This window comes from Syngnathus typhle, linkage group LG18 (genome assembly GCF_033458585.1).
Source record: "Syngnathus typhle isolate RoL2023-S1 ecotype Sweden linkage group LG18, RoL_Styp_1.0, whole genome shotgun sequence".
Classification (NCBI taxonomy): Eukaryota; Metazoa; Chordata; class Actinopteri; order Syngnathiformes; family Syngnathidae; genus Syngnathus; species Syngnathus typhle.
The window spans coordinates 291,506-316,001 of NC_083755.1; the positions used below are offsets into that span (position 1 = coordinate 291,506).

A 24,496-nucleotide genomic window follows, 5' to 3' on the forward strand; every position below is an offset into this window, starting at 1 on the left:
TCCTAACTAGTCAAAAACAGCTTTTAATGATACAGTAGTCACAATGCACAACTGTAGTACTAATGATAATTCATCATCCTATTTTTTAATGAATGCTATTTGACTATATCCCAAACTTGAGACAATTGAGAAACTAATCATTTGCTCCTGGATGCTTCTTTTGTACGAGAGCAGGTATAAGTAATTTTGTCATCTGGCATGAGAAAAGAGACCTAGATTTACATGTGTACTTTATATGTAAATGTATACATGATTTTTAATCTCATGACAGCCTGAAATGTCACCACGATGCCATATGATTACTTTTAATCCCGTCATAATTTAAAACCATATATTTGTGGCATGTAAATAAACGCGAAGGAAAAAAACTACAATATGACGTCATTTTTGGTCGGCGATTTGTAGCATACAAGTAAACGCGAGGCGGGAAAACTACAATGTGACGTCATATCCGGTCGTCGTGCGCCACCGTAAACGCGCCGACGAAATAAAGACATTTATTGCGATTATATAATGTATCAAAGTTTGATATAGAAAATGTAATTCGACACAGCAACCGCCTCTTATGTTGAAGCTCTTTACAAGCTCTTTACGCCTATTGAACTCCGGAGCCGAGCTGCAACGAAGACGTTTCGCTAATGCTAGCTAGCTAGCTAGCGGCAATGCTTCACTGAGAAAAGAAACCAAATAAACGACTTATGTAAAGCATCGCCGAAGCTACCAACCCAACGGCGCATACACGAAACAATGTGGAATCAGACAAACAGCACAAAAGTAAACAGGAGTAACACTTAAATGTATAACTCACTTTTTGGCAAACAGCCACACGATCACAGCAACGGTCTCTCTCGATACGCGCCGTCTGTGACTGACCACTGCGCGCGGGCCGCAACAATCGCGATAAGCGGATATAACTCACGCGAGACTAGGCGTGGTGACGTCACTTTCCAAAGCAACAATTTAACGCCAAAATGTACATTGATTTTGCAACATAGGACACTGAAACAACAGGTTGTCAAGATGCTTTGTTTGTCTACTAAACATAAAAATTTATTTCTATTACAGTATGCCTAAGAATAGTGAAAACGCGACGGTCAAAACTACAATGTGACGTCATATTTAGTCGCCGATTTGTTGGCTACAAGTAAACGCGAGGGGGAAAAAACTACAATATGACGTCATATCGGGTCGCCGTGCGCCACCGCAAAAGTCCCGATGAAATAAAGACACTTGTATACATATTATTGCGATTATTTAAAGAATCAAAGTTTGACATAAAATATTTGATTCGACACAGCAACCGCCTCTTATGTTGAATCTCTTTACGCCTATTGAACTCCGGAGCCGAGCTACAAGGTAGTTGCTAGTGGACGTTTCGCTAATGCTAGCTAGCGGCGATGCTTCACTGAGATTATAAAGCAAATAAACGACTTCTTATGTGAAGCATTACCAACCAAACGGCGCACACACGAAACAGTCTGGGATCAGACATCAGCACAACAGTAAACAATGTAACACTTAAAAGTCTATACTTACTTTTTGGCAAACACGCACACAATCACAGCAACAATCTCTTTCGGTAACCGCCGTCTGTGACTGAGCACTGTGCGCGGCCTGCAACAATCGCGATAAGCGGATCTAACTCACGCGAGACGTCAAACGCAGCGTGTTCGCTTCTCTTCCGGGGGTGGGGGGGTGGTGGTGTAGGGGCAGCCATTTGTGGGGACTCGTGGTAAAAGATTTTCTTTGCTTGATTTCATTTGTGTGGCGGGCTCCATCTAGTGGTGAAACTGAGAAGTGCAACAGCGTTGAGCTCAAGCTTCTTGTGCGGGCCATATGCATGTTTTCAGAATTTGCTGCGGGCCAATAAAAACTGCACCACGGGACGCAGTTTGCCCGCAGGCACTTTCGGTTCATTCTGGGTTCATTAGGTCACTTCAGGGTCAATCCAAGATGGCCGCTACACTGGAAGTGGGGGTCAAGGGCTGAATTGCGAAAGCATAGTGGAAGTGGTGGTGAAGGGGGTGAATATGGTAAGCATAAGGTGAACAAAGTGAATAAAGTTTGAATGGGTTGATTCGGTTGAAAAATGTAGAAATGAGAAGGGAAAAAGGAAATATTGGAGAATTGGGTGTGAATTTCAAAATAAAAGATGTGAATTTTTTGGTAAGTTGTGGAATAGGTAGAAAAAGGATGAACAGTTGAAAGTTGGAATGGGTTGAATCGGTTGAAAAATGTAGAAATGAGAAGGGAAAAAGGAAATATTGGAGAATTGGGTGTGAATTTCAAAATAAAAAATGTGAAGTTTTTGGTAAGTTGTGGAATAGGTAGAAAAAGGATGAACAGTTGAAAGTTGGAATGGGTTGAATCGGTTGAAAAATGTAGAAATGAGAAGGGAAAAAGGAATTATTGGAGAATTGGGTGTGAATTTCAAAATAAAAGATGTGAAGTTTTTGGTAAGTTGTGGAATAGGTAGAAAAAGGATGAACAGTTGAAAGTTGGAATGGGTCGAATCGGTTGAAAAATGTAGAAATGAGAAGGGAAAAAGGAATTATTGGAGAATTGGGTGTGAATTTCAAAATAAAAGATGTGAAGTTTTTGGTAAGTTGTGGAATAGGTAGAAAAAGGATGAACAGTTGAAAGTTGGAATGGGTTGAATCGGTTGAAAAATGTAGAAATGAGAAGGGAAAAAGGAAGTAGGTGTGAATTTCAAAATAAAATATGTGAAGTTTTTGGTAAGTTGTGGAATAGGTAGAAAAATGATGAACAGTTGAAAGTTGGAATGGGTTGAATCGGTTGAAAAATGTAGAAATGAGAAGGGAAAAAGAAAATATTGGTGAATTGGGTGTGAATTTCAAAATAAAAGATGTGAAGTTTTTGGTAAGTTGTGGAATAGGAAAAAAATGATGAACAGTTGAAAGTTGGAATGGGTTGAATGGGTTGAAAAATGTAGAAATGAGAACGGAAAAAGGAAATGGGTGTGAATTTAGAAATAAAAGACGTGAAGTTTGTGGTAAGTGGGAAGTTGTGGAATAGGTAGAAAAAAGATGAACAGTTGAAAGTTGGAATGGGTTGAATCGGTTGAAAAATTTAGAAATGAGAAGGGAAAAAGGAATTGGGTGTGAATTTCAAAATAAAAGACGTGAAGTTTTTGGTAAGTGGGAAGTTGTGGAATAGGTAGAAAAATGATGAACAGTTGAAAGTTGGAATGGGTTGAATCGGTTGAAAAATGTAGAAATGAGAAGGGAAAAAGGAATTGGGTGTGAATTTCAAAATAAAAGATGTGAAGTTTTTGGGAAGTTGTGGAATAGGTAGAAAAAGGATGAACAGTTGAAAGTTGGAATGGGTTGAATCGGTTGAAAAATGTAGAAATTATAGTAGAAAAAGGAAATTTTAGAGAATTTTGGTTGAATTTCAAAATAAAAGAGGTGAAGTTTTTGGTAAGTAGGAAGTTGTGGAATAGGTAGGCAAAAGATGAATAGTTGAAAGTTGGAATGAGTTGAATCGGTGGAAAAATGTAGAAGTTAGAAGTGAAAAACGAAATTTTATGAAATTTTGCAAAATTTTATGCAAATTTTAAAAGTGAAAACGTGAAAATTTTGAATTTGGCAAGTTCGGGAATGTCCCCAATGTGATTTGAATGTGTTGAATGATGTGAATTTCAAACTGGAACAACGTAAATGTGAAATGTTGAATCTGCCATTAAGAATGAATGGGGCAAAAATCGCCATAAATTTGTGAATTTTGCGAAAACGGAAAATTTTTGGAAGGAAAAAAATCTAAGCAGTGTTGCCATGAATATTTGGAATAAGTGAAAAGTGGAATGGAGTGAATCGGTTGAAGAATGTGGAAGTAGTTAAGCGCCGAAAAAGTGGGCAGAATAAGTAGAATAATAATAATAACTAGAATTTGCAATTCCTGAAGGAATTGCGTGTGAAGGTGAAGAAGTTGAATAAATATTTAAGGAATGCTGCAGAATGATGTTGAAACGAGTTGAATCGGTTGAAAAATGTAGAAATGAGAAGGGAAAAGGAACTGGGTGTGAATTTCAAAATAAAAGATGTGAAGTTTTTGGTAAGTTGTGGAATAGGTAGAAAAATGATGAACAGTTGAAAGTTGGGATGGGTTGAATCGGTTGAAAAATGTAGAAATGAGAAGGGAAAAGGGAATTGGGTGTGAATTTCAAAATAAAAGATGTGAAGTTTTTGGGAAGTGGGAAGTTGTGGAATAGGTAGGCAAAAGATAAACAGTTGAAAGTTGGAATGGGTTGAATCGGTTGAAAAATGTAGAAATGAGAAGGGAAAAAGGAATTGGGTGTGAATTTCAAAATAAAAGATGTGAAGTTTTTGGGAAGTTGTGGAATAGGTAGAAAAATGATGAACAGTTGAAAGTTGGAATGGGTTGAATCGGTTGAAAAATGTGGAAATTAGAGTAGAAAAACGAAATTTTAGAGAATTTTGGTTGAATTTCAAAATAAAAGATGTGAAGTTTTTGGTAAGTGGGAAGTTGTGGAATAGGTAGGCAAAAGATGAACAGTTGAAAGTTGGAATGGGTTGAATCGGTTGAAAAATGTAGAAATGAGAAGGGAAAAGGGAAAAAGGAATTGGGTGTGAATTTCAAAATAAAAGATGAAAACGTGAAAATGTTGAATTAGGCAAGTTTGGGAATGTCCCCAATGTGATTTGAATGTGTTGAATGATGTGAATTTCAAACTGGAACAACGTTAATGTGAAATGTTGAATCTGCCATTAAGAATGAATGGGGCGAAATTCGCCATAAATTTGTGAATTTTGCGAAAACGGAAAAAATTTGGAACGTGAAAAATGTGAGCAGACGTGTCATGAATATTTGGAATAAGTGAAAAGTGGAATGGAGTGAATCGGTTGAAGTATGTGGAAGTAGTTAAGCGTCAAAAAAGTGAGCGGAAGTTGAATAATAATAATAACTAGAATTGCAATTTCGGAAGAAATTGCGTGTGAAGGCGAAGGCAGATGTTAAGTTACAAACGTTAAGCGTTAAAAATGATGAGCGGGAAGAATACAAAGGGAAAATAGATAATTGTGAAATAAATGGGAAAATGTTACAAATACATGTTACAAAAAGGTACAAATGATAAGCGTTAAAAATGAAACGTTACAAATGTTACAAAAAAGGTACAAATGATAAGGGGGAAGAATAAAGAGTAAAAAAATTTATGACGCCCAAAGTGGGAATCGAACCCACTACAGGAAACTGGCGCAGGTTGACATTGCCATTGTGTTTCCAACTGAGCTAATCAGGCTCCTTTCTCAGTAACTGTTGAATTTGGTTAATGTAATGAATGTGTTTGTTGAATGCGAATGCGTAATCAAAGTGGTGGAAATTGCTTAATGTAATGAATGTTGAATGCGAATGACAAAAGTTACAAATGATAACCGTTGAAAATGATAACCGGGAAGGATAAAGAGTAAAATAAATAATGACGCCCAATGTGGGAATCGAACTGACGCGGGTTTTGATACCACTCGGGAAAGATGCTCGTGTACTGGAATCACTTGTGTTTCCCACGAGCTAATTGAGTCCCTTTCTTTTAGTGGTTGAATTTGGTTAATGTGATGAATGTGTTTGTTGAATGCGAATACGTAATCAAAGTGGTGGAAATTGCTTAATGTAATGAATGTTGAATGCGAATGTTAGTTACAAATGATAAGCGTTGAAAATGATAAGCGGGAAGAATAAAGAGTAGAATAATTAATGACGCCCAATGTGGGAATCGAACCCACTACAGGAAACTGGCTCGGGTTGACATTGCCATTAAGAATGAATGGGGAAATAAAAGGCACAAATTTTCTAATTACTTAAAAACGGTAAATGTTATGAAGGGGAAAAAAGGTGGCAAGCTTGCCATGAATTTTTGGAACGTGTGAAAGTTTGAACGAGGTGAATCGGTTGAAGCATGTGGGAGTAGTTAGATGTCAAAAAAGTGGGAGGAATAAGTTGTTTAATAATAAGAATAAAAAAAATAATAATAATAAAGTAGAATAACAATGTGTGAAGGCCTTCGCCTTCACACAATAAAGGACAGGAATAACAATAGTGTGAAGGTCTTCACCTTCACACTAATAACTAGAATTTTGCAATTTCTGGAGAAATTGCGTGTGAAGGCGAAATGTATGAATAACTTCTTCGGGGAATGCTGCCGAACGATGTTGAAACGTGTTGAATTACTTGAGAAATGTAGAATATTTGGAGAATTTGTGGCGAATTTCAAAATAAAAGATGTGAAGTTTTTGGTAAGTGGGAAGTTGTGGAATAGGTAGAAAAATGATGAACAGTTAAAAGTTGGAATGGGTTGAATCGGTTGAAAAATGTAGAAATGAGAAGGGAAAAGTGAATTGGGTGTGAATTTCAAAATAAAAGATGTGAAGTTTTTGGTAAATGGGAAGTTGTGGAATAGGTAGAAAAATGATGAACAGTTGAAAGTTGGAATGGGTTGAATCGGTTGAAAAATGTAGAAATGAGAAGGGAAAAAGGAATTGGGTGTGAATTTCAAAATAAAAGATGTGAAGTATTTGGGAAGTTGTGGAATAGGTAGAAAAATGATGAACAGTTGAAAGTTGGAATGGGTTGAATCGGTTGAAAAATGTAGAAATTAGAGTACAAAAACGGAATTTGAGAGAATTTTGGTTGAATTTCAAAATAAAAGATGTGAAGTTTTTGGTAAGTGGGAAGTTGTGGAATAGGTAGAAAAATGATGAACAGTTGAAAGTTGGAATGGGTTGAATCGGTTGAAAAATGTAGAAATGAGAAGGGAAAAGGAAATTGGGTGTGAATTTCAAAATAAAAGATGTGAAGTTTTTGGTAAGTGGGAAGTTGTGGAATAGGTAGAAAAATGATGAACAGTTGAAAGTTGGAATGGGTTGAATCGGTTGAAAAATGTAGAAATGAGAAGGGAAAAGGAATTGGGTGTGAATTTCAAAATAAAAGATGTGAAGCTTTTGGTAAGTGGGAAGTTGTGGAATCGGTAGAAAAATAATGAACAGTTGAAAGTTGGAATGGGTTGAATCGGTTGAAAAATGTAGAAATTAGAGTAGAAAAACGAAATTTTAGAGAATTTTGGTTGAATTTCAAAATAAAAGATGTGAAGTTTTTGGTAAGTGGGACGTTGTGGAATAGGTAGGCAAAAGATGAACAGTTGAAAGTTGGAACGAGTTGAATCGGTTGAAAAATGTAGAAGTTAGAGATGAAAAACGAAATTTTGTGAAAATTTGTCGGAATTTTTAACGTGAAATTTTCGAATTTGGGAATTTTGGGAATGTCGAGAATCCTTCCGAATGTGATTAGAATGTGCTGAATGATGTGAATTTCAAATTGGAACGACGTAAATGTGAAATGTCGAATGTGCCATTAAGAATGAATGGGGAAAAATTTGTCGGAATTTGGGGAATTTTGCGGAATCGGAAAATTTTCGGAATGAGAAAAATACAAGCGCTCGTCGCGTGAATATTTGGAATACGTGAAAAGTGGAATGGAGTGAATCGGATGAATTATGTGGAAGATGAAACGTGTCAAAAAAGTGTGGAGAATAAAATAGAAGAATAATAATAACTAGAATTTTGCAATTTCTGGAGAAATTGCGTGTGAAGGCGAAATGTATGAATAACTTCTTCGGGGAATGCTGCCGAACGATGTTGAAACGTGTTGAATTACTTGAGAAATGTAGAATATTTGGAGAATTTGTGGCGAATTTCAAAATAAAAGATGTGAAGTTTTTGGTAAGTGGGAAGTTGTGGAATAGGTCGAAAAATGATGAACAGTTGAAAGTTGGAATGGGTTGAATCGGTTGAAAAATGTAGAAATGAGAAGGGAAAAAGGAATTGGGTGTGAATTTCAAAATAAAAGATGTGAAGGTTTTGGGAAGTTGTGGAATAGGTCGAAAAATGATGAACAGTTGAAAGTTGGAATGGGTTGAATCGGTTGAAAAATGTAGAAATGAGAAGGGAAAAGGGAATTGGGTGTGAATTTCAAAATAAAAGATGTGAAGTTTTTGAGGAGTGGGAAGTTGTGGAATAGGTAGAAAAATGATGAACAGTTGGAATGGGTTGAATCGGTTGAAAAATGTAGAAATGAGAAGGGAAAAGGGAATTGGGTGTGAATTTCAAAATAAAAGATGTGAAGTTTTTAGTAAGTGGGAAGTTGTGGAATAGGTAGAAAAATGATGAACAGTTGAAAGTTGGAATGGGTTGAATCGGTTGAAAAATGTAGAAATGAGAAGGGAAAAGGGAATTGAGTGTGAATTTCAAAATAAAAGATGTGAAGTTTTTGGTAAGTGGGAAGTTGTGGAATAGGTAGAAAAATGATGAACTGTTGAAAGTTGGAATGGGTTGAATCGGTTGAAAAATGTAGAAATGAGAAGGGAAAAGGGAATTGGGTGTGAATTTCAAAATAAAAGATGTGAAGTTTTTGGTAAGTGGGAAGTTGTGGAATAGGTAGAAAAATGATGAACAGTTGAAAGTTGGAATGGGTTGAATCGGTTGAAAAATGTAGAAATGAGAAGGGAAAAAGGAATTGGGTGTGAATTTCAAAATAAAAGATGTGAAGTATTTGGGAAGTTGTGGAATTGGTAGAAAAATGATGAACAGTTGAAAGTTGGAATGGGTTGAATCGGTTGAAAAATGTAGAAATTAGAGTACAAAAACGGAATTTGAGAGAATTTTGGTTGAATTTCAAAATAAAAGATGTGAAGTTTTTGGTAAGTGGGAAGTTGTGGAATAGGTAGAAAAATGATGAACAGTTGAAAGTTGGAATGGGTTGAATCGGTTGAAAAATGTAGAAATGAGAAGGGAAAAGGAAATTGGGTGTGAATTTCAAAATAAAAGATGTGAAGCTTTTGGTAAGTGGGAAGTTGTGGAATCGGTAGAAAAATAATGAACAGTTGAAAGTTGGAATGGGTTGAATCGGTTGAAAAATGTAGAAATTAGAGTAGAAAAACGAAATTTTAGAGAATTTTGGTTGAATTTCAAAATAAAAGATGTGAAGTTTTTGGTAAGTGGGACGTTGTGGAATAGGTAGGCAAAAGATGAACAGTTGAAAGTTGGAACGAGTTGAATCGGTTGAAAAATGTAGAAGTTAGAGGTGAAAAACGAAATTTTGCGAAAAATTGTCGGAATTTTTAACGTGAAAACGTGAAATTTTCGAATTTGGGAATTTTGGGAATGTCGAGAATCCTTCCGAATGCGATTAGAATGTGCTGAATGATGTGAATTTCAAATTGGAACGACGTAAATGTGAAATGTCGAATGTGCCATTAAGAATGAATGGGGAAAAATTTGTCGGAATTTGGGGAATTTTGCGGAATCGGAAAATTTTCGGAACGAGAAAAATGGAAGCGCTCGTCGCGTGAATATTTGGAATACGTGAAAAGTGGAATGGAGTGAATCGGATGAATTATGCGGAAGATGAAACGTGTCAAAAAAGTGAGGAGAATAAAATATAATAACTAGAATTTTGCAATTTCTGGAGAAATTGCGTGTGAAGGCGAAATGTATGAATAACTTTTTCGGGGAATGCTGCCGAACGATGTTGAAACGTGTTGAATTACTTGAGAAATGTAGAATATTTGGAGAATTTGTGGTGAATTTCAAAATTGAAAGTTTGGAATATTTGGTAAGTGGGAAGTTGTGGAACAGGTAGGCAAAAGATGAACAGTTGAAAGTTGGAATGGGTTGAGTCGGTAGAAAAATGTAGAAGTTAGAGTAGAAAAACGAAATTTTGGAGAATTTGGTTGTATTTTAAATTTGGAATTGTTGGTAAGTGGGAAGTTGTGGAATAGGTAGGCAAAAGATGAACAGTTGAAAGTTGGAACGGGTTGAATCAGTTAAAAAATGTAGAAGTTAGAGCAAATGTTGAATCCCCATAGAGAATGAATGGGAAAATAAAAAAAAGCAATTGCGCTAAAATCTTTCTAAATTTGGAACAAAACAAAAAAAAACGGCCTCAGGAGGTTCACTTTTGGGGTAAAAATGTTGAAACGGGTTGAATCGGACAAAAAACGAAGACGTTAGCGCAAATGTAGCTATTTGGGGCACTTAGTGTTGAAATAAGGTCACTTCCGGCTTGATTCGGGTCATTTCCGGTCTAATTTGGGTCACATCCGGTTTATTTGGGTCACTTCCGGTTTAAAACAGGTCACTTCCGGTTTAGCGGAGGTCACTTCCGGTTTATTTGGGGTCATTTCCGGTCTAAAAAGGTCACTTCCGGTTCATTTGGGGTCACTTCCGGTTTGATTTTGGGTCACTTCCGGTTTACCAGAGGTCACTTCCGGTCTATTTGGGGTCACTTCCGGTCTATTTGGGGTCACTTCCGGTTTATTTGGGTCACTTCCGGTTTAGCTGAGGTCACTTCCGGTTTATTTGGGGTCATTTCCGGTCTAAAAAGGTAACTTCCGGTTCATTTTGGGTCACTTCCGGTTTGATTTAGGGTCACTTCCGGTTTACCAGAGGTCACTTCCGGTCTATTTGGGGTCACTTCCGGTCTATTTGGGGTCACTTCTGGTTTATTTTGGTCACTTCCGGTTTATTTTTGGGTCACTTCTGGTTCGTCTGAGGTCACTTCCGGTTTATTAGGGGTCATTTCCGGTCTAAAAAGGTCACTTCCGGTACATTTGGGGTCACTTCCGGTTTGATTTGGGGTCACTTCCGGTTTACCTGAGGTCACTTCCGGTCTATTTGGGGTCACTTTCGGTTTGATTTGGGGCACTTCCGGTTCATTTTGGGTTCATTGGGGGCACTTGAGGGTCAATCCAAGATGGCCGCCACACTGGAATTGGGGGTCAAGGGTTGAATGTGTAAGCGTAGTGGAAGTGGGGGTGAATGGGAGTGAATGTGGGAAGCATAAGGTCAATGCATTTGGAATGGGTTGAATCGGTCGAAAAATGTAGAAATTAGAGTAGAAAAACGAAATTTTAGAGAATTTTGGTTGAATTTCAAAATAAAAGATGTGAAGTTTTTGGTAAGTGGGAAGTTGTGGAATAGGTAGAAAAATGATGAACGGTTGAAAGTTGGAATGGGTTGAATCGGTTGAAAAATGTAGAAATGAGAAGGGAAAAGGAAATTGGGTGTGTATTTCAAAATAAAAGATGTGAAGTTTTTGGTAAGTGGGAAGTTGTGGAATAGGTAGAAAAATGATGAACAGTTGAAAGTTGGAATGGGTTGAATCGGTTGAAAAATGTAGAAATGAGAAGGGAAAAGGAATTGGGTGTGAATTTCAAAATAAAAGATGTGAAGCTTTTGGTAAGTGGGAAGTTGTGGAATCGGTAGAAAAATAATGAACAGTTGAAAGTTGGAATGGGTTGAATCGGTTGAAAAATGTAGAAATTAGAGTAGAAAAACGAAATTTTAGAGAATTTTGGTTGAATTTCAAAATAAAAGATGTGAAGTTTTTGGTAAGTGGGAAGTTGTGGAATAGGTAGGCAAAAGATGAACAGTTGAAAGTTGGAATGGGTTGAATCGGTTGAAAAATGTAGAAGTTAGAGGTGAAAAACAAAATTTTGTGAAATGTCGAATGTGCCATGAAGAATGGATGGGGAAAAATTTGTCGGAATTTTGGGAATTTTGCGGAATCGGAAAATTTTCGGAACGAGAAAAATGGAAGCGCTCATCGCGTGAATATTTGGAATACGTGGAAAGTGGAATGGAGTGAATCGGATGAATTATGTGGAAGATGAAACTGGACAAAAAAGTGTGGAGAATAAAAGAGAATAATAATAATAATAATAATAGAGAATGGTGTAGAATAACATATGTGTGAAGGCCTTCGCCTTCACACAATAACTAGAATTTTGCAATTTCTGGAGAAATTGCGTGTGAAGGCGAAATGTATGAATAACTTTTTCGGGGAATGCTGCCGAACGATGTTGAAACGTGTTGAATTACTTGAGAAATGTAGAATATTTGGGGAATTTGTGGTGAATTTCAAAATTGAAAGTTTGGAATATTTTGTAAGTGGGAAGTTGTGGAATAGGTAGGCAAAAGATGAACAGTTGAAAGTTGGAATGGGTTGAATCGGTTGAAAAATGTAGAAATTAGAGTAGAAAAACGAAATTTTGGAGAATTTGGTTGAATTTCGAATTTGGAATTTTTGGTAAGTGGGAAGTTGTGGAATAGGTAGGCAAAAGATGTACAGTTGAAAGTTGAAACGGGTTAAATCAGACAAAAAACGAAAAAGTTAGCGCAAATGTAGCTATTTGGGCCACTCAGTGTTGAAATAAGGTCACTTCCGGTTTGATTCGGGTCACTTCCGGTCTAGTTTGGGTCACTTCCGGTTTATTTGGGTCACTTCCGGTTTAAAACAGGTCACTTCCGGTTTAGCTGAGGTCACTTCCGGTTTATTTGGGGTCATTTCCGGTCTAAATAGGTCACTTCCGGTTCATTTGGGGTCACTTCCGGTTTGATTTGGGGTCACTTCCGGTGTACCAGAGGTCACTTCCGGTCTATTTGGGGTCACTTCCGGTTTATTTGGGTCACTTCCGGTTTAATTTGGGTCACTTCCGGTTCGTCTGAGGTCACTTCCGGTTTATTAGGGGTCATTTCCGGTCTAAAAAGGTCACTTCCGGTACATTTGGGGTCACTTCCGGTTTGATTTGGGGTCACTTCCGGTTTACCTGAGGTCACTTCCGGTCTATTTGGGGTCACTTTCGGTTTGATTTGGGGCACTTCCGGTTCATTTTGGGTTCATTGGGGGCACTTGAGGGTCAATCCAAGATGGCCGCCACACTGGGATTGGGGGTCAAGGGTTGAATGTTTAAGCGTAGTGGAAGTGGGGGTGAATGGGAGTGAATGTGGGAAGCATAAGGTGAATGCATTTGGAATGGGTTGAATCGGTCGAAAAATGTAGAAATGAGAAGGGAAAAGGGAATTGAGTGTAAATTTCAAAATAAAAGATGTGAAGTTTTTGGTAAGTGGGAAGTTGTGGAATAGGTAGAAAAATGATGAACAGTTGAAAATTGGAATGGGTTGAATCGGTTGAAAAATGTAGAAATGAGAAGGGAAAAGGGAATTGGGTGTGAATTTCAAAATAAAAGATGTGAAGTTTTTGGTAAGTGGGAAGTTGTGGAATAGGTAGAAAAATGATGAACAGTTGAAAGTTGGAATGGGTTGAATCGGTTGAAAAATGTAGAAATGAGAAGGGAAAAAGGAATTGGGTGTGAATTTCAAAATAAAAGATGTGAAGTTTTTTGGGAAGTTGTGGAATAGGTAGAAAAATGATGAACAGTTGAAAGTTGGAATGGGTTGAATCGGTTGAAAAATGTAGAAATTAGAGTACAAAAACGGAATTTGAGAGAATTTTGGTTGAATTTCAAAATAAAAGATGAAGTTTTTGGTAAGTGGGAAGTTGTGGAATAGGTAGAAAAATGATGAACAGTTTAAAGTTGGAATGGGTTGAATCGGTTGAAAAATGTAGAAATGAGAAGGGAAAAGGAAATTGGGTGTGAATTTCAAAATAAAAGATGTGAAGTTTTTGGTAAGTGGGAAGTTGTGGAATAGGTAGAAAAATGATGAACAGTTGAAAGTTGGAATGGGTTGAATCGGTTGAAAAATGTAGAAATGAGAAGGGAAAAGGAATTGGGTGTGAATTTCAAAATAAAAGATGTGAAGCTTTTGGTAAGTGGGAAGTTGTGGAATCGGTAGAAAAATGATGAACAGTTGAAAGTTGGAATGGGTTGAATCGGTTGAAAAATGTAGAAATTAGAGTAGAAAAACGAAATTTTAGAGAATTTTGGTTGAATTTCAAAATAAAAGATGTGAAGTTTTTGGTAAGTGGGACGTTGTGGAATAGGTAGGCAAAAGATGAACAGTTGAAAGTTGGAACGAGTTGAATCGGTTGAAAAATGTAGAAGTTAGAGGTGAAAAACGAAATTTTGTGAAAATTTGTCGGAATTTTTAACGTGAAAACGAGAAATTTTCGAATTTGGGAATTTTGGGAATGTCGAGAATCCTTCCGAATGTGATTAGAATGTGCTGAATGATGTGAATTTCAAATTGGAACGACGTAAATGTGAAATGTCGAACGTGCCATTAAGAATGAATGGGGAAAAATTTGTCGGAATTTGGGGAATTTTGCGGAAACGGAAAATTTTCGGAACGAGAAAAATGGAAGCGCTCATCGCGTGAATATTTGGAATACGTGAAAAGTGGAATGGAGTGAATCGGATGAATTATGCGGAAGATGAAACTGGACAAAAAAGTGTGGAGAATAAAAGAGAATAATAATAATAACTAGAATTTTGCAATTTCTGGAGAAATTGCGTGTGAAGGCGAAATGTATGAATAACTTTTTCGGGGAATGCTGCCGAACGATGTTGAAACGTGTTGAATTACTTGAGAAATGTAGAATATTTGGAGAATTTGTGGTGAATTTCAAAATTGAAAGTTTGGAATATTTGGTAAGTGGGAAGTTGTGGAATAGGTAGGCAAAAGATGAACAGTTGAAAGTTGGAATGGGTTGAATCGGTAGAAAAATGTAGAAGTTAGAGTAGAAAAACGAAATTTTGGAGAATTTGGTTGAATTTTAAATTTGGAATTGTTGGTAAGTGGGAAGTTGTGGAATAGGTAGGCAAAAGATGAACAGTTGAAAGTTGGAACGGGTTGAATCAGTTAAAAAATGTAGAAGTTAGAGCAAATGTTGAATCCCCATAGAGAATGAATGGGAAAATAAAAAAAAGCAATTGCGCCAAAATCTTTCTAAATTTGGAACAAAACCAAAAAAAACGGCCTCAGGAGGTTCACTTTTGGGGTAAAAATGTTGAAACGGGTTAAATCGGACAAAAAACGAAGACGTTAGCGCAAATGTAGCTATTTGGGGCACTTAGTGTTGAAATAAGGTCACTTCCGGCTTGATTTGGGTCACTTCCGGTCTACTTGGGGTCACTTCCGGTTTATTTGGGTCACTTCCGGTTTAATTTGGGTCACTTCCGGTTCGTCTAAGGTCACTTCCGGTTTATTAGGGGTCATTTCCGGTCTAAAAAGGTCACTTCCGGTTCATTTTGGGTCACTTCCGGTTTGATTTGGGGTCACTTCCGGTTTACCAGAGGTCACTTCCGGTGTATTTGGGGTCACTTCCGGTCTATTTGGGGTCACTTCCGGTTTATTTGGGTCACTTCCGGTTTAGCTGAGGTCACTTCCGGTTTATTTGGGGTCATTTCCGGTCTAAAAAGGTAACTTCCGGTTCATTTTGGGTCACTTCCGGTTTGATTTGGGGTCACTTCCGGTTTACCAGAGGTCACTTCCGGTCTATTTGGGGTCACTTCCGGTCTATTTGGGGTCACTTCTGGTTTATTTTGGTCACTTTTGGTTTATTTTTGGGTCACTTCCGGTTCGTCTGAGGTCACTTCCGGTTTATAAGGGGTCATTTCCGGTCTAAAAAGGTCACTTCCGGTACATTTGGGGTCACTTCCGGTTTGATTTGGGGTCACTTCCGGTTTACCTGAGGTCACTTCCGGTCTATTTGGGGTCACTTTCGGTTTGATTTGGGGCACTTCCGGTTCATTTTGGGTTCATTGGGGGCACTTGAGGGTCAATCCAAGATGGCCGCCACACTGGAATTGGGGGTCAAGGGTTGAATGTGTAAGCGTAGTGGAAGTGGGGGTGAATGGGAGTGAATGTGGGAAGCATAAGGTCAATGCATTTGGAATGGGTTGAATCGGTCGAAAAATGTAGAAATTAGAGTAGAAAAACGAAATTTTAGAGAATTTTGGTTGAATTTCAAAATAAAAGATGTGAAGTTTTTGGTAAGTGGGAAGTTGTGGAATAGGTAGAAAAATGATGAACGGTTGAAAGTTGGAATGGGTTGAATCGGTTGAAAAATGTAGAAATGAGAAGGGAAAAGGAAATTGGGTGTGTATTTCAAAATAAAAGATGTGAAGTTTTTGGTAAGTGGGAAGTTGTGGAATAGGTAGAAAAATGATGAACAGTTGAAAGTTGGAATGGGTTGAATCGGTTGAAAAATGTAGAAATGAGAAGGGAAAAGGAATTGGGTGTGAATTTCAAAATAAAAGATGTGAAGCTTTTGGTAAGTGGGAAGTTGTGGAATCGGTAGAAAAATAATGAACAGTTTAAAGTTGGAATGGGTTGAATCGGTTGAAAAATGTAGAAATTAGAGTAGAAAAACGAAATTTTAGAGAATTTTGGTTGAATTTCAAAATAAAAGATGTGAAGTTTTTGGTAAGTGGGAAGTTGTGGAATAGGTAGGCAAAAGATGAACAGTTGAAAGTTGGAATGGGTTGAATCGGTTGAAAAATGTAGAAGTTAGAGGTGAAAAACAAAATTTTGTGAAATGTCGAATGTGCCATGAAGAATGGATGGGGAAAAATTTGTCGGAATTTTGGGAATTTTGCGGAATCGGAAAATTTTCGGAACGAGAAAAATGGAAGCGCTCATCGCGTGAATATTTGGAATACGTGGAAAGTGGAATGGAGTGAATCGGATGAATTATGTGGAAGATGAAACTGGACAAAAAAGTGTGGAGAATAAAAGAGAATAATAATAATAATAATAATAGAGAATGGTGTAGAATAACATATGTGTGAAGGCCTTCGCCTTCACACAATAATAATAGAGAATGGTGTAGAATAACATAAGTGTGAAGGCCTTCGCCTTCACACAATAACTAGAATTTTGCAATTTCTGGAGAAATTGCGTGTGAAGGCGAAATGTATGAATAACTTTTTCGGGGAATGCTGCCGAACGATGTTGAAACGTGTTGAATTACTTGAGAAATGTAGAATATTTGGAGAATTTGTGGTGAATTTCAAAATTGAAAGTTTGGAATATTTGGTAAGTGGGAAGTTGTGGAATAGGTAGGCAAAAGATGAACAGTTGAAAGTTGGAATGGGTTGAATCGGTAGAAAAATTTAGAAGTTAGAGTAGAAAAACGAAATTTTGGAGAATTTGGTTGAATTTTAAATTTGGAATTGTTGGTAAGTGGGAAGTTGTGGAATAGGTAGGCAAAAGATGAACAGTTGAAAGTTGGAACGGGTTGAATCAGTTAAAAAATGTAGAAGTTAGAGCAAATGTTGAATCCCCATAGAGAATGAATGGGAAAATAAAAAAAAGCAATTGCGCCAAAATCTTTCTAGATTTGGAACAAAACCAAAAAAAACGGCCTCAGGAGGTTCACTTTTGGGGTAAAAATGTTGAAACGGGTTATATCGGACAAAAAACGAAGACGTAAGCGCAAATGTAGCTATTTGGGGCACTTAGTGTTGAAATAAGGTCACTTCCGGCTTGATTCGGGTCATTTCCGGTCTAATTTGGGTCACTTCCGGTTTATTTGGGTCACTTCCGGTTTAAAACAGGTCACTTCCGGTTTAGCTGAGGTCACTTCCGGTTTATTTGGGGTCATTTCCGGTCTAAAAAGGTCACTTCCGGTTCATTTTGGGTCACTTCCGGTTTGATTTGGGGTCACTTCCGGTTTACCAGAGGTCACTTCCGGTCTATTAGGGGTCACTTCCGGTTTGATTTGGGGCACTTCCGGTTTATTTGGGTCACTTCCGGTTCGTCTGAGGTCACTTCCGGTTTATTAGGGGTCATTTCCGGTCTAAAAAGGTCACTTCCGGTACATTTGGGGTCACTTCCGGTTTGATTTGGGGTCACTTCCGGTTTACCTGAGGTCACTTCCGGTCTATTTGGGGTCACTTCCGGTTTAATTTGGGTCACTTCCGGTTCGTCTGAGGTCACTTCCGGTTTATTAGGGGTCATTTCCGGTCTAAAAAGGTCACTTCCGGTACATTTGGGGTCACTTCCGGTTTGATTTGGGGTCACTTCCGGTTTACCTGAGGTCACTTCCGGTCTATTTGGGGTCACTTTCGGTTTGATTTGGGCCACTTCCGGTTCATTCTGGGTTCATTGGTGGCACTTCAGGGTCATCCAAGATGGCCGCCACACTGGAATTGGGGGTCAAGGGTTGAATTGTGTAAGCATAGTGGAAGTGGGGGTGAATGGGAGTGAATGTGGGAAGAATAAGGTGAATTAAGTGAATAAATTTGGAATGGGTTGAATCTGTTGAAAAATGTAGAAATGAGAAGGGAAAAAGGAATTGGGTGTGAATTTCAAAATAAAAGATGTGAAGTTTTTGGTAAGTGGGAAGTTGTGGAATAGGTAGAAAAATGATGAACAGTTGAAAGTTGGAATGGGTTGAATCGGTTGAAAAATGTAGAAATGAGAAGGAGAAACGGAAATATTGGAGAATTGGGTGTGAATTTCAAAATAAAAGATGTGAAGTTTTTGGTAAGTGGGAAGTTGTGGAATAGGTAGAAAAATGATGAACAGTTGAAAGTTGGAATGGGTTGAATCGGTTGAAAAATGTAGAAATGAGAAGGGAAAAGGAATTGGGTGTGAATTTCAAAATAAAAGATGTGAAGCTTTTGGTAAGTGGGAAGTTGTGGAATCAGTAGAAAAATAATGAACAGTTGAAAGTTGGAATGGGTTGAATCGGTTGAAAAATGTAGAAATTAGAGTAGAAAAACGAAATTTTAGAGAATTTTGGTTGAATTTCAAAATAAAAGATGTGAAGTTTTTGGTAAGTGGGACGTTGTGGAATAGGTAGGCAAAAGATGAACAGTTGAAAGTTGGAACGAGTTGAATCGGTTGAAAAATGTAGAAGTTAGAGGTGAAAAACGAAATTTTGTGAAAATTTGTCGGAATTTTTAACGTGAAAACGTGAAATTTTCGAATTTGGGAATTTTGGGAATGTCGAGAATCCTTCCGAATGTGATTAGAATGTGCTGAATGATGTGAATTTCAAATTGGAACGACGTAAATGTGAAATGTCGAATGTGCCATTAAGAATGAATGGGGAAAAATTTGTCGGAATTTTGGGAATTTTGCGGAATCGGAAAATTTTCGGAACGAGCAAAATACAAGCGCTCGTCGCGTGAATATTTGGAATACGTGAAAAGTGGAATGGAGTGAATCGGATGAATTATGTGGAAGATGAAACGTGTCAAAAAAGTGTGGAGAAACGTAGAGAATAATAATAATAACTAGAATTTTGCAATTTCTGGAGAAATTGCGTGTGAAGGCGAAATGTATGAATAACTTTTTCGGGGAATGCTGCCGAACGATGTTGAAACGTGTTGAATTACTTGAGAAATGTAGAATATTTGGAGAATTTGTGGTGAATTTCAAAATTGAAAGTTTGGAATATTTGGTAAGTGGGAAGTTGTGGAATAGGTAGGCAAAAGATGAACAGCTGAAAGTTGGAATGGGTTGAAAAATGTAGAAATTAGAGTAAAAAACGAAATTTGGGAGAATTTGGTTGAATTTCAAATTTCGAATTTTTGGTAAGTGGGAAATTGTGGAATAGGTAGGCAAAAGATGTACAGTTGAAAGTTGGAACGGGTTGAATCAGTTAAAAAATGTAGAAGTTAGAGCAAATGTTGAATCCCCATAGAGAATGAATGGGAAAATAAGAAAAAGCAATTGCGCCAAAATCTTTCTAAATTTGGAACAAAACAAAAAAAACGGCCTCAGGAGGTTCACTTTTGGGGTAAAAATGTTGAAACGGGTTATATCGGACAAAAAACGAAGACGTAAGCGCAAATGTAGCTATTTGGGGCACTTAGTGTTGAAATAAGGTCACTTCCGGCTTGATTCGGGTCATTTCCGGTCTAATTTGGGTCACTTCCGGTTTATTTGGGTCACTTCCGGTTTAAAACAGGTCACTTCCGGTTTAGCTGAGGTCACTTCCGGTTTATTTGGGGTCACTTCCGGTCCAAAAGGGTCACTTCCGGTTCATTTGGGGTCACTTCCGGTTTGATTTGGGGTCACTTCCGGTTTACCAGAGGTCACTTCCGGTCTATTTGGGGTCACTTCCGGTTTATTTGGGTCACTTCCGGTTTAATTTGGGTCACTTCCGGTTCGTCTGAGGTCACTTCCGGTTTATAAGGGGTCATTTCCGGTCTAAAAAGGTCACTTCCGGTACATTTGGGGTCACTTCCGGTTTGATTTGGGGTCACTTCCGGTTTACCTGAGGTCACTTCCGGTCTATTTGGGGTCACTTCCGGCCGGTTTAATTTGGGTCACTTCCGGTTCGTCTGAGGTCACTTCCGGTTTATTAGGGGTCATTTCCGGTCTAAAAAGGTCACTTCCGGTACATTTGGGGTCACTTCCGGTTTGATTTGGGGTCACTTCCGGTTTACCTGAGGTCACTTCCGGTCTATTTGGGGTCACTTTCGGTTTGATTTGGGCCACTTCCGGTTCATTCTGGGTTCATTGGTGGCACTTCAGGGTCATCCAAGATGGCCGCCACACTGGAATTGGGGGTCAAGGGTTGAATTGTGTAAGCATAGTGGAAGTGGGGGTGAATGGGAGTGAATGTGGGAAGAATAAGGTGAATTAAGTGAATAAATTTGGAATGGGTTGAATCTGTTGAAAAATGTAGAAATGAGAAGGGAAAAAGGAATTGGGTGTGAATTTCAAAATAAAAGATGTGAAGTTTTTGGTAAGTGGGAAGTTGTGGAATAGGTAGAAAAATGATGAACAGTTGAAAGTTGGAATGGGTTGAATCGGTTGAAAAATGTAGAAATGAGAAGGAGAAACGGAAATATTGGAGAATTGGGTGTGAATTTCAAAATAAAAGATGTGAAGTTTTTGGTAAGTGGGAAGTTGTGGAATAGGTAGAAAAATGATGAACAGTTGAAAGTTGGAATGGGTTGAATCGGTTGAAAAATGTAGAAATGAGAAGGGAAAAGGAATTGGGTGTGAATTTCAAAATAAAAGATGTGAAGCTTTTGGTAAGTGGGAAGTTGTGGAATCAGTAGAAAAATAATGAACAGTTGAAAGTTGGAATGGGTTGAATCGGTTGAAAAATGTAGAAATTAGAGTAGAAAAACGAAATTTTAGAGAATTTTGGTTGAATTTCAAAATAAAAGATGTGAAGTTTTTGGTAAGTGGGACGTTGTGGAATAGGTAGGCAAAAGATGAACAGTTGAAAGTTGGAACGAGTTGAATCGGTTGAAAAATGTAGAAGTTAGAGGTGAAAAACGAAATTTTGTGAAAATTTGTCGGAATTTTTAACGTGAAAACGTGAAATTTTCGAATTTGGGAATTTTGGGAATGTCGAGAATCCTTCCGAATGTGATTAGAATGTGCTGAATGATGTGAATTTCAAATTGGAACGACGTAAATGTGAAATGTCGAATGTGCCATTAAGAATGAATGGGGAAAAATTTGTCGGAATTTTGGGAATTTTGCGGAATCGGAAAATTTTCGGAACGAGCAAAATACAAGCGCTCGTCGCGTGAATATTTGGAATACGTGAAAAGTGGAATGGAGTGAATCGGATGAATTATGTGGAAGATGAAACGTGTCAAAAAAGTGTGGAGAAACGTAGAGAATAATAATAATAACTAGAATTTTGCAATTTCTGGAGAAATTGCGTGTGAAGGCGAAATGTATGAATAACTTTTTCGGGGAATGCTGCCGAACGATGTTGAAACGTGTTGAATTACTTGAGAAATGTAGAATATTTGGAGAATTTGTGGCGAATTTCAAAATAAAAGATGTGAAGTTTTTGGTAAGTGGGAAGTTGTGGAATAGGTTGAAAAATGATGAACAGTTGAAAGTTGGAATGGGTTGAATCGGTTGAAAAATGTAGAAATGAGAAGGGAAAAAGGAATTGGGTGTGAATTTCAAAATAAAAGATGTGAAGGTTTTGGGAAGTTGTGGAATAGGTCGAAAAATGATGAACAGTTGAAAGTTGGAATGGGTTGAATCGGTTGAAAAATGTAGAAATGAGAAGGGAAAAGGGAATTGGGTGTGAATTTCAAAATAAAAGATGTGAAGTTTTTGGTAAGTGGGAAGTTGTGGAATAGGTAGAAAAATGATGAACAGTTGAAAGTTGGAATGGGTTGAATCGGTTGAAAAATGTAGAAAGGAGAAGGGAAAAGGGAATTGAGTGTGAATTTCAAAATAAAAGATGTGAAGTTTTTGGTAAGTGGGAAGTTGTGGAATAGGTAGAAAAATGATGAACAGTTGAAAGTTGGAATGGGTTGAATCGGTTGAAAAATGTAGAAATGAGAAGGGAAAAGGGAATTGGGTGTGAATTTCAAAATAAAAGATGTGAAGTATTTGGGAAGTTGTGGAATAGGTAGAAAAATGATGAACAGTTGAAAGTTGGAATGGGTTGAATCGGTTGAAAAATGTAGAAATTAGAGTACAAAAACGGAATTTGAGAGAATTTTGGTTGAATTTCAAAATAAAAGATGTGAAGTTTTTGGTAAGTGGGAAGTTGTGGAATAGGTAGAAAAATGATGAACAGTTGAAAGTTGGAATGGGTTGAATCGGTTGAAAAATGTAGAAATGAGAAGGGAAAAGGAAATTGGGTGTGAATTTCAAAATAAAAGATGTGAAGTTTTTGGTAAGTGGGAAGTTGTGGAATAGGTAGAAAAATGATGAACAGTTGAAAGTTGGAATGGGTTGAATCGGTTGAAAAATGTAGAAATGAGAAGGGAAAAGGAATTGGGTGTGAATTTCAAAATAAAAGACGTGAAGCTTTTGGTAAGTGGGAAGTTGTGGAATCGGTAGAAAAATAATGAACAGTTGAAAGTTGGAATGGGTTGAATCGGTTGAAAAATGTAGAAATGAGAAGGGGAAAGGAAATTGGGTGTGAATTTCAAAATAAAAGATGTGAAGTTTTTGGTAAGTGGGAAGTTGTGGAATAGGTAGAAAAATGATGAACAGTTGAAAGTTGGAATGGGTTGAATCGGTTGAAAAATGTAGAAATGAGAAGGGAAAAGGAATTGGGTGTGAATTTCAAAATAAAAGACGTGAAGCTTTTGGTAAGTGGGAAGTTGTGGAATCGGTAGAAAAATAGTGAACAGTTGAAAGTTGGAATGGGTTGAATCGGTTGAAAAATGTAGAAATGAGAAGGGAAAAGGAAATTGGGTGTGAATTTCAAAATAAAAGATGTGAAGTTTTTGGTAAGTGGGAAGTTGTGGAATAGGTAGAAAAATGATGAACAGTTGAAAGTTGGAATGGGTTGAATCGGTTGAAAAATGTAGAAATGAGAAGGGAAAAGGAATTGGGTGTGAATTTCAAAATAAAAGATGTGAAGCTTTTGGTAAGTGGGAAGTTGTGGAATCAGTAGAAAAATAATGAACAGTTGAAAGTTGGAATGGGTTGAATCGGTTGAAAAATGTAGAAATTAGAGTAGAAAAACGAAATTTTAGAGAATTTTGGTTGAATTTCAAAATAAAAGATGTGAAGTTTTTGGTAAGTGGGACGTTGTGGAATAGGTAGGCAAAAGATGAACAGTTGAAAGTTGGAACGAGTTGAATCGGTTGAAAAATGTAGAAGTTAGAGGTGAAAAACGAAATTTTGTGAAAATTTGTCGGAATTTTTAACGTGAAAACGTGAAATTTTCGAATTTGGGAATTTTGGGAATGTCGAGAATCCTTCCGAATGTGATTAGAATGTGCTGAATGATGTGAATTTCAAATTGGAACGACGTAAATGTGAAATGTCGAATGTGCCATTAAGAATGAATGGGGAAAAATTTGTCGGAATTTTGGGAATTTTGCGGAATCGGAAAATTTTCGGAACGAGAAAAATACAAGCGCTCGTCGCGTGAATATTTGGAATACGTGAAAAGTGGAATGGAGTGAATCGGATGAATTATGTGGAAGATGAAACGTGTCAAAAAAGTGTGGAGAATAAAAGAGAATAATAATAATAATAGAGAATGGTGTAGAATAACATATGTGTGAAGGCCTTCGCCTTCACACAATAATAATAGAGAATGGTGTAGAATAACATATGTGTGAAGGCCTTCGCCTTCACACAATAATAGAGAATGGTGTAGAATAACATATGTGTGAAGGCCTTCGCCTTCACACAATAATAAAGTAAATGGAGTAGAATAACATAAGTGTGAAGGCCTTCGCCTTCACACAATAATAGAGAATGGTGTAGAATAACATATGTGTGAAGGCCTTCGCCTTCACACAATAAAGGACAGGAATAACAATAGTGTGAAGGTCTTCACCTTCACACTAATAAAGTGAATGGAGTAGAATAACATATGTGTGAAGGCCTTCGCCTTCACACAATAATAGAGAATGGTGTAGAATAACATATGTGTGAAGGCCTTCGCCTTCACACAATAATAATAGAGAATGGTGTAGAATAACATATGTGTGAAGGCCTTCGCCTTCACACAATAATAATAGAGAATGGTGTAGAATAACATATGTGTGAAGGCCTTCGCCTTCACACAATAACTAGAATTTTGCAATTTCTGGAGAAATTGCGTGTGAAGGCGAAATGTATGAATAACTTTTTCGGGGAATGCTGCCGAACGATGTTGAAACGTGTTGAATGACTTGAGAAATGTAGAATATTTGGAGAATTTGTGGTGAATTTCAAAATTGAAAGTTTGGAATATTTGGTAAGTGGGAAGTTGTGGAATAGGTAGGCAAAAAATGAACAGTTGAAAGTTGGAATGGGTTGAATCGGTTGAA

At 37.4% G+C, this 24,496-nt stretch overlaps 1 protein-coding gene across 13 annotated transcripts in view; it reads right to left on the reverse strand.

The window, feature by feature from the left end:
• The window catches only part of LOC133143015 (uncharacterized), a 97,997-nt gene that overhangs the window by 69,712 nt on the left and 3,789 nt on the right, over window positions 1-24,496 (reverse strand). The gene's annotated exons all lie outside the window — the stretch shown is intronic.